We start from the raw sequence: 9,139 nt of genomic DNA, 5'->3' as shown, positions 1-9,139 counted from the left end.
GAATCCATTTCTTAGACTCAAGTATAATGTCTGCTGAGCATTGGAGAAGGCAGAGTGTTTATCAGAAACTTGAAATCCCTTCTTGTGGTACAAACTCTGAGCCTGTTTCTGCAAGCATGTGAACACAGTGTATACACTCAGTGTGGTCAGCAAAAGAGGTGTATACAGTGTTTTCAATGTCTGTCTTACCAATACTTCCCCCGAATTAAACTGAATCATTTCTTGATGCATCTGTAATTCATAGGTGTTCTGTGCATTGCTCCTCATCAGGAATGTTGGGGAATGCATTTGGATTTTTAATGTTCAATGCTAGAATGACCAAACTAAAATAATATTCATATGGTAATATAAATTTTTTTAAAAAGTAAAAATGCATTACTGTATACAGTGGAAAGCTATTTATTGTACCTCTGGGCTTATTCCTCTAAAAATCACAGCATAAAAAAATCTTTGTCAAGCCTGAACTGATGTATATAACTGAAATAATGTAAAGTTATATTTTCATGTTTTTATACTTAACAACATGATGGGAATACATAATGTATGAGTATTTCAATTCAGATAATATTGATTGGATAATACACATCTCAGTTAAAAAAGCAGTAATAATAGTTTAATATCCATGTTAACAGTACATCAGTATATTGCTATATAAAGTATGTCTGTGTGCATTTAAGTGAAAAGTAGTCAAGAGTGATGAAAGCTGTCCAAGGGTTTTTTATTCATTTTATATGAAAACTGTTATGGAGCAACCAAAATGTTTATGAACTCAAACTTGTGTAAATTTCAAAATGTCCTTTTACTGTAGCTTTTTGTTTACAGTACGGTATCTTATTTTCTGCTTTGTTAAATGAGTAACGGTACAAAGCTGGACATACACTTTCTAAGACATTAACGTTCTCGTTTTTTCATGTATACTTATATGACAGAAAATGCTTCTGATTTTATTTTTCAATCTAACACATGGCTTTTCTGGAGTGTTGTATAAACTTCAATCATACATAAAAAATCTTCTTAAAAAAGGCAAAAGACCTTTAACGTCTGCTTAGTATTATTGAAATGTGGTTTCTTATTTATTATAAATGTATTTTTCTATGATTTTACATAGAGCAAACCTGTTTGTCCCCACAGACATGAAATTTCCTTGAAATTTCTTCTTTTCTTGAATGAAGTTTCAATGAAGAGTATAAATCTTCTCCCAGACCATCTCGTCACTCAAGGATAGTAGTTTTTGTTATGGTTAAATGAAGTAATGTAACTTTTTTTTCCAACAATATAATTGTATCTCTGGACCGTAACCTTCCTGATCACACTTAAAATGGCAGTGTGACAGGTTGATAAAGATAGGAGGTTAAGTATCTATTCAGTAACGCTACCTAAAATTCTTGAGTTTAAATCAGTATTTTTTTTAATTGAACAGATTGTTGATGTGTCCAAAGCAGAGAAAGAACCTGAGAAATGGCAAGTCCTTCAGGTGTCACTAGAAGAAAATCAGTACAGCAGAGAGTTTACTGTAATAGCAAACAGAGTGTGAAGAGGTTCACAGTGTGAAAGGTTCAACATTTTCACGTAAATGTGTATTGCACCCATTAACACAGTGTGTTTCTGCAGTGTCAGCCTCTTCTTTGGCTGATAGATGTAGACAATATCTTTACATGAAACCTTGCACAAATAATTGTATTTTGAAATACAAATAGATTATTTCAGCTACCATTTGGTGCAGTTATAAGAATACAGCCGTCACCAGCAAAATAGAATCAGCAGCAGCTGTTCTGCATGATGTTCCTAGATGCTACTCAGACTTGTTTTCACAGCATCAAAGGTTATTATTTATTAAATCTTTTCATTTAAGCTGTCAAGGGATCACAAAAATTTGCTGTGAGAGATCCATCAGGTCTAAATTATCTTAGGAATTTATATTATATCAACCACTTAGAATGAAATTAAGCAAGTGACTTAGTTGTGGACTTAATTTGGAACATTTTCCCTTACATCAATTTCTGTAGGTAGTAGAGAATACTATACACCTCTGTGAGACATAACAGAGAAGTGAATAAAAGAATTTTTTTTTTTGTAAACAAGTGGCAAAAAATGGAACAAAGTAAGGTAAAATTTAAAAATTCTGAGAGTTATAGCTCAAACTCCCCTGCAGCGTTAATGTGTTATGAGACCAGTCCCTAATCTTATTGTTAGGGCATGTTACATGATTGTGTTTTCTTTCTTTCTTTCCCTCTTGCCCCACTACATGCAGTTAGTTCTAATGCATAATTTTTAGCTTGGTAGGCTGATAGGAAATGTAATTACTGTATATATAATTGATTTGGCAGTCATTAAAAATGTTTATTATAGGCCATGTCATAAGTCTCTGTATTACAGCAGCAGCGATGATAAAGATAGGAAAGGTTAACTAAGCTAAACCCTTTATCCAAGTGGCATCCACTGAACTTGTTCTTCTGTCAGTTTCCTTTATACATCTCTTACAGCTAATGAGAATTTAGCTACCTCTGTAAACAGCTCAGTGCTTTACTAACCTCAGTGATGAGAAAATCGTTTATACATAGAAGAAAAGCACTTAATTTCATGAAGTTGTCCAGTGAATGACTTTGTAGCGTTTGCCCAGAGTTCTTCCTCCCTTTGCACTTGCAACTCCCACTCAACAAGAAAGAACCATTACTACATGCTGGGCACAGAGAAAAAGTTTACATGTAATTTGTCATAATTTTTAACAAATGCTAACTTTTCAAGGCTGACTCATCTGTGTTAAATAAAGCATTTAATCCTACTAGTCTTCCAACTGCAGAATGAGATTTAAAATACATATTTAAATTAAAATGGGTTTTATTTATTTGCTTTAAATATCCCAAACCTGATTTTGAAAATGTATCTTATTAGAAAGTAGGAAAGGGCTGCTAAACTGGTGCCTAGACCAGCCCCTTGAAATTGTATTCGACTAGTTCCTATCTGGAGGTGGGGGAAAGGCCACAAACAAAGGGGTTCCAATGCATCCCATGAGCCATGCAGGACCATGCTGCCTCCTTTGCATCTTTCCATGCACAGAAGGCAAGCAGGTGGGAAAAGCTGAAATAGGACTTGGAGAGGTAGTTTTATGCCATTCTTCTGTCCCCCTTCAATCCTATAGGTGAAGGTCTCTTCAAAAGAGACATCAGAAAGGATTTATACCTGTTTTCTAAGGACAGAATATAAGAAATAGAAATTTTTTTCTTCTAAAAACTCGTTGTTTGTGCAGTTTTGAAATGATAATGTCATGTTTCAGTTTATGATAAACAGATCGTAAACTGGGGAATAAAATCTCCTTCCAGAGCCTTTACTGTTAGTAATTATAGAATCATAGAAGGCTTTGGGTTGGAAGGACCTTAAAGATCACCTAGTTCCTACCCCCTGCTGTGGGCAGGGACACCTTCCCCTAGGCCAGGTTTCAAGCTTCTTAGAAGGAGACAGCCCAGAGTACTTCTGGCATGTTGATGCTTTACTGAAGCATCAAGAGCATCTTGTTAAAAATGTACTGGAGGTTATTACATAACAACTTTTAACCCAGTTTTCAAGTTATGTTGTTACTGCCTACCCTTCAGCACCATATTCTGTGAGTTTAGAGAAAAATGTAATTAGAGAGGTCAAGCTATAGTTCTTTCAATTAATAGTATGCTTTACAAATAACATCGTATTTTTCAGTAGTTGCTTTCCTTATGAGTTTCACTATGAAAGGCAAATACATTTTGGGTTACTTCACACTCATAAACAGCAGAGTACCCACTGAAATTTTTTTTTCTGGTTTTGAGTGAGAAGACTTTTTTATACTGTCACAATGTCTAAAGATACAGTAATACAAACAACATGATTTTTATTTAGGTGTTTTCCTTTGTGGTTGTTACTGTTGTTTTTAATAATTTCACAAGATTGTTCGATGAATATTTTCATAAATTTGGAACTAAGTGGCTTGGCAGCTTATCCAAGTTACCTGTAGGTGGAATTCTTAATTCAGCTTCAGCTACTTTGTGTGAATAAACAAGCAGAGATGCTAACATGCGAAAATGAAGGTTGTGGGTGTTCTAGTGTATATGTATGTATACATATCCCTACACAATGCAAGAGTAAAATTAGTGCTGATAAGGCCATAAGCGATGATAACCACAGCAATAATTCATACTAGGGCCAGTAGCAACAGGAAGGTTCATAAGCAAGTGCCTTACCACCTCTTGTTTGAATAAATATGGAATTTTTCATTTCCATAGAGAATATGAGTCCCCATAGGACTCAGTCGTAACTTCAAAAAGTGGGGTAACTCCTGTGATCATCTTTGTTCTCACTGGTGGGATCAAGTTCTACGGAACTCCTGTGAGACAAACAGGCTCTTCCACGCTACCTTTGGCCTACACAGAAAGGTCAAACAAAAGCTATTGCATGTGTCATTGCCTCCCTCTTCAGCAGCAAGGATGATGGGTTCATGTATATGCATGTGTATGCTTAGCTTCTCAAATTGCAGTCTTTGCTATTTAAAAATCAAAATGGTTGATCTGAGAGGCTCAGGTTTAGTTAAGTCTAACATTACATGGACAAACAAAGCAGTACTCTTTGCAGTTATTACTTGATTTTCTAAACCAAAACCTCTATAAAACTTAATGCCTTGAAAACAAAATGCTGAACATTGACAGGGCTGGATACTACACTACCTACTTTGAACATTGTGCAATAAAATATACTGCTATGGTGCTGTGGCAGAATTCTGTCCACATTTTATATTGTTTTGTTGGCTTTTTTTCTTTTTACTTGCATAGACGAATGAATAGTATAAGCTATAGGAAATAACTCTAATGGTGTAGGCTTGACAGACAAATTACAGGCAATTTCTATTGATTGGTTTTATCTGTGGCATTACCACGTTTTTAAAATCTGCGCCTTCTGAATATATTAAAAAATGTGATAAACTGTTTTTATAAAGCCATTATTCTCAGAGCAGGATTCTGCTTGACATGTTTTCTTTATCCTGATGGGTATACTTGCCTAAGGTACTTGTTTATTCTAGGAGACTTAAAAATGTATAATTTTTTTAAAATCATTATAGATCCACAATTATACTGGGACATGTTCATCAGTTCTGCTTAGTCCACCTCATAAGCTGCTTTCTATAGGAGATCTTTGTCCTTTTATGCTTGTAATTTACTTTTTGATCTTTTGTCATTGGAGAGATTTTAGCACATTTAGGAAAAAAGTAACATTGCATGCCCTGCTTGCTGATGTAAGATGCTGCCCAAGTCCTTCAGAGTGATTCAGCTGCTAAGTATGTCCCGTGACTCACACCTTTGAAAGAATCTTTCTTAAACAGCAGGGACAAAGACTGCTCTGAGGAGACCAAAGTAATTAATACGCTTCAGTCAGACCCTGCCTCGCTGGAGTGCAGGGAGTCTGGGGTGTCAGGACAAGCCTGACCCTCCCACCTGTCTGTGTGCAGTCACGCAGTGATGTCCCCAGGCATCGCCACACTTGGCACTCATGCTAGCAAAACAGGATTGTTAGCATGGTCAAGATGCAAAAACCATTTCTCTGCTCTCAACATGATGCTGGAGTGGGGAGGAGAGAGCTCTCCCCTCCTTCCCCTATCTGAAAACCTTTTTTCCTTGCCTGAACTACAGCCATCAATATTAAGCAAATTCAGGACATAACTTTAAAAAAATTACTTTAATATAAAATGATCATGTACTTTTTAGCATAGAGGAAACTTGGCATTTACCCTCAAGAGAAATAAGCACAGCCATCTTGGCTGGCTGAAGAATTTAATGGAGATTTTTCTTACAGGGAAAAAATTTATTGCTTTATGAATTATGACATTATATATTGTCATAAAACGTGAGCTTCCCAATAGGCAAGATCATGAGACTGTAGATGTTTTTTGGGTTTTTTTGGTAAGATGCTAGCTAGGATTATATTATGTGGACAGCCTTTCTTATGCATGTTGTAATATACTATGTAAATGTGGGCTTGCCAAGTGTTTTTTCTGTAGTGTCAGACTATATATATGTATATATATATAAATATATATACACACACACATACAATTAGTACAATTAAAGGGGTTTTTACTTTTTTAAAGGGTATCCTTTGATCACTTACACAAACCTAAGTTAGGAGCAATACAAATTATTGGAGTGTGGAGCCAAATTTCTCAATGTGACAATATCACCTGATCTATACTACATTCTTTTTCCTCTCTTTTTTAAATATCTGCATAAAAAAAAACAAACAAACAGTGTCTTTCTAGAAGGAATAGGCAATAGAAGAGTTGGTAAGAGAATGCAAACCGAGCCTCCATGTGACTATAGGATGGGATTTTGAAGCCATGACTTAAAACTACAATGTTGAATTAGAACTCTAGTTCTAATTTAAGTTAGAAAGTTTGGAGAGGTTCAGTAGATTTTTGTAGTGTAGTTGTATCAGAAATGTGTCATAATGAGTGTAGACACTGGATATAGCCTTTGGCATTTAAAACTTAGATTGATCCAGCTTCCAGGTATTCTATTTTAGGCTACTTTGTGAAATTTTTACAGGCAGGCCTACTGCTTAGCTAAATCTAGATCCCATTCTGGCTGCTGGCATCAATTCAGATTTTGGGGTATCAAATCTGAGTGTAAACTACTTTCTGAATGAGGTGTCTGTGTTTATTTTCAACTGCCTTGCTTTATGTTTTAATGGCAATATTTCAAAGCTGATTATTTTTCTTTACTTTTCTTGCTGACAATACTATCAGGGTTTGGGTTTTTTTTAAAGCTTTTAACTAAAACTGGTGAAAAAAGTGTTGGGAAGTGTTCTCTTCCCTTACACTGAAGGGAAATGTGAATTATCAGTCAAGCCAGTATTTTTTTTTTTAAGACACTGGCTATTTTATACTAAAAATACATATAAGACTTCATGCAATAGCAGAGTAGAAAAATACAAGGAATTGTTGCTAGGGGATTTAGGTGAGATTTTGTCTACCTTGGTTTTTCTGAAAAAAAAAATCTTTTTGCTTGTTTTCTGTTCACTGCAGCTTTTGTAAAAAAAAAAAAAAAGAAAATTAGTTCTCTATAACTTCCCTCTGCTATTACATGCTCTGATGACATTAGTTGGTAACCTGGATACCTTGGAAAATATTCCCATGTTCCTGTAGATAGATGGTAGAACTGCCCCATGTAGTAATAGATGTCTTCTGTCTGACTTCATTTCATTGTGGATGTGATTGTTCACTTGTTTCCCACAGTTTTGGTTTTGGTGCAGCTACAGATACAGAGATCAGTAGATTAAAAAAATACATTATTTCTTAAAAGTTTAGTGCAGAATGACAGAGCACTACTGAAGACTGCAGAAAGATGTTTGGAAAAAAAAGTTAATTTTAAAAAACTGACTTGCCTCTGAGCATCCCTTAATGAGGGGGTAAACTCAGTGGCTTCTGTGTGTGTCCTGCAACTATATTCCCATAAGTAGAAAATCCTGTTCTAAAGGTCAAGAGTGTACAGTGGTATTTTTGCAGAATCAACCCGAAGTGACTGAATTCTATTTAAAGATGTCAGGATTGGTATTGAGAATGCAATGAAATGCACAAAGGATTTTTTTTTTTTTTTAAGTAACTGTCATGATTTTTTTTTCCTTTCAGCTACACCTCCAAACCTAGCACTGTCAAGGGTTTTTTTTTGGATCAGTACAAAATGCACGAGTTAAGGCACCATCTCCTCCTCCTGCAGAATTCCATCACCATTACATACCATTTGAAATTTCTAGTATGAACAGATCATCTACAGTAGATGTCCTCATGAAAGGCTTTACCTTACAGAGCTTAACTCATGTTTTATGTCAGATTCTGAAGAATTAATCACAGACTTGAGTTCTATCATCGAAGTGCCTAAAAAAAATTATTTTGATAATAGACAATGTGATAGACTATGACACTTCTCATAGCAAAGTGTCACCAAATCATGCAGGGTCCATTCCCTGCCTGGTAACTAGATAGAGTATGCTGTTACTGCTTTATTTTAATGTGACTTTTCATCCATTATTGTCTTTCTGTCTGAAACATCTTGCATGGTCTTTTTCTGCCTCTTAGGAACAACATGATGATGAATAGGATACCACGGATATATTTCTGAAACCTGCAGATACTGTCATTTTTATTTATAGGTGCTTGGCTGTTTCTCATCTTAATTCCTCTGAGATCTTTATGACTGACAAGATTTAAATCTTCCAGATTTTGTATATATGTCTTTTTGTTGGAAACGTGTTTTGTAACCTGCTAGCATTCCCTTGGCCATTAACTACTGATTAATGATGCCATTCAGGTACAACGTTTAATTTATAAAAAACCTTGAGGCATATACAGTGTTTTACAAATAATTTAATGTTTATGGTACTCTCAAGTGAAGATTTAAGCATGCAAGTTAGGATGCTGAGGATAAGACATGATAAATGAAGAAATGTATAGGAGAAATAAAGTGTGAGACATGGCAGGCTGGTTGTGTGGATGTGAACATATACTCTGCTTTGTGTTTAATACTAAGGCTTTAATACTTGATTCTAAATTGTCTTAATGAAAAATGGAGTAAGATATAGAAAAACATACACATATTGTGACTTCCATCTGGTGATCCTTGTTCCAACTAAATTAATTTGAACTCTAATGGTGATAACTGAGGAAAAGAAAACCTTTTCCACTGAGCATCTTATGCTACTGATTTTATTTAGCATAACATTGCTGCTGCTTGGAGTATTTCCTTCATTTCTTTTTGGAAGCTCATCCTTCAGAGACACATGCAGCTGCAAACATAAAATGCTTATTTTGCAAGTGCCTGGAACTTGCTGAATCATTCTGTCTTTGCCAAATAAGTATTTTTTTATGTTTTCACCCTGAACTTGAGGAGGTAGTACATTCTGATAGCATTTGAGTTCTGAAATCAAGCTGTGATCCCTAGATGCATGAAAATTAACTCTTAAATTAGTTTCTTTCCACAACTTAGCTTAGAAGCTTCTGTGTCGTCTGCAATATGGATTGCCCTTTGTGTTGTTTTACATGTTAGTGATTGTTATAAATGGTAGTAGGAACCACAAAATTTAAACTTTCTGTGTTAAAAAAACTTTCCAGTTCCATTTGTCTGTGTGC

At 35.2% G+C, this 9,139-nt stretch overlaps 1 protein-coding gene across 3 annotated transcripts in view; it reads left to right on the top strand.

Annotated features, from left to right (window-relative positions):
* The window catches only part of GRIA2 (glutamate ionotropic receptor AMPA type subunit 2), a 93,855-nt gene extending 89,801 nt beyond the window's left edge, over window positions 1-4,054 (top strand). For all 3 annotated transcript variants that reach the window (XM_039550444.1, XM_039550445.1, XM_039550447.1), the window contains one exon: window positions 1-4,054. This exon is cut by the window's left edge and continues 1,837 nt beyond it. The gene's annotated coding sequence lies outside the window, so the exon portion shown is untranslated.
* Window positions 4,055-9,139: the final 5,085 nt, after the last annotated feature.

This window comes from Corvus cornix, chromosome 4 (assembly GCF_000738735.6).
Source record: "Corvus cornix cornix isolate S_Up_H32 chromosome 4, ASM73873v5, whole genome shotgun sequence".
NCBI lineage: Eukaryota > Metazoa > Chordata > Aves > Passeriformes > Corvidae > Corvus > Corvus cornix.
Note: the sequence above shows the minus strand (reverse complement) of the source record. Positions and strands in the feature narration are given on the sequence as shown.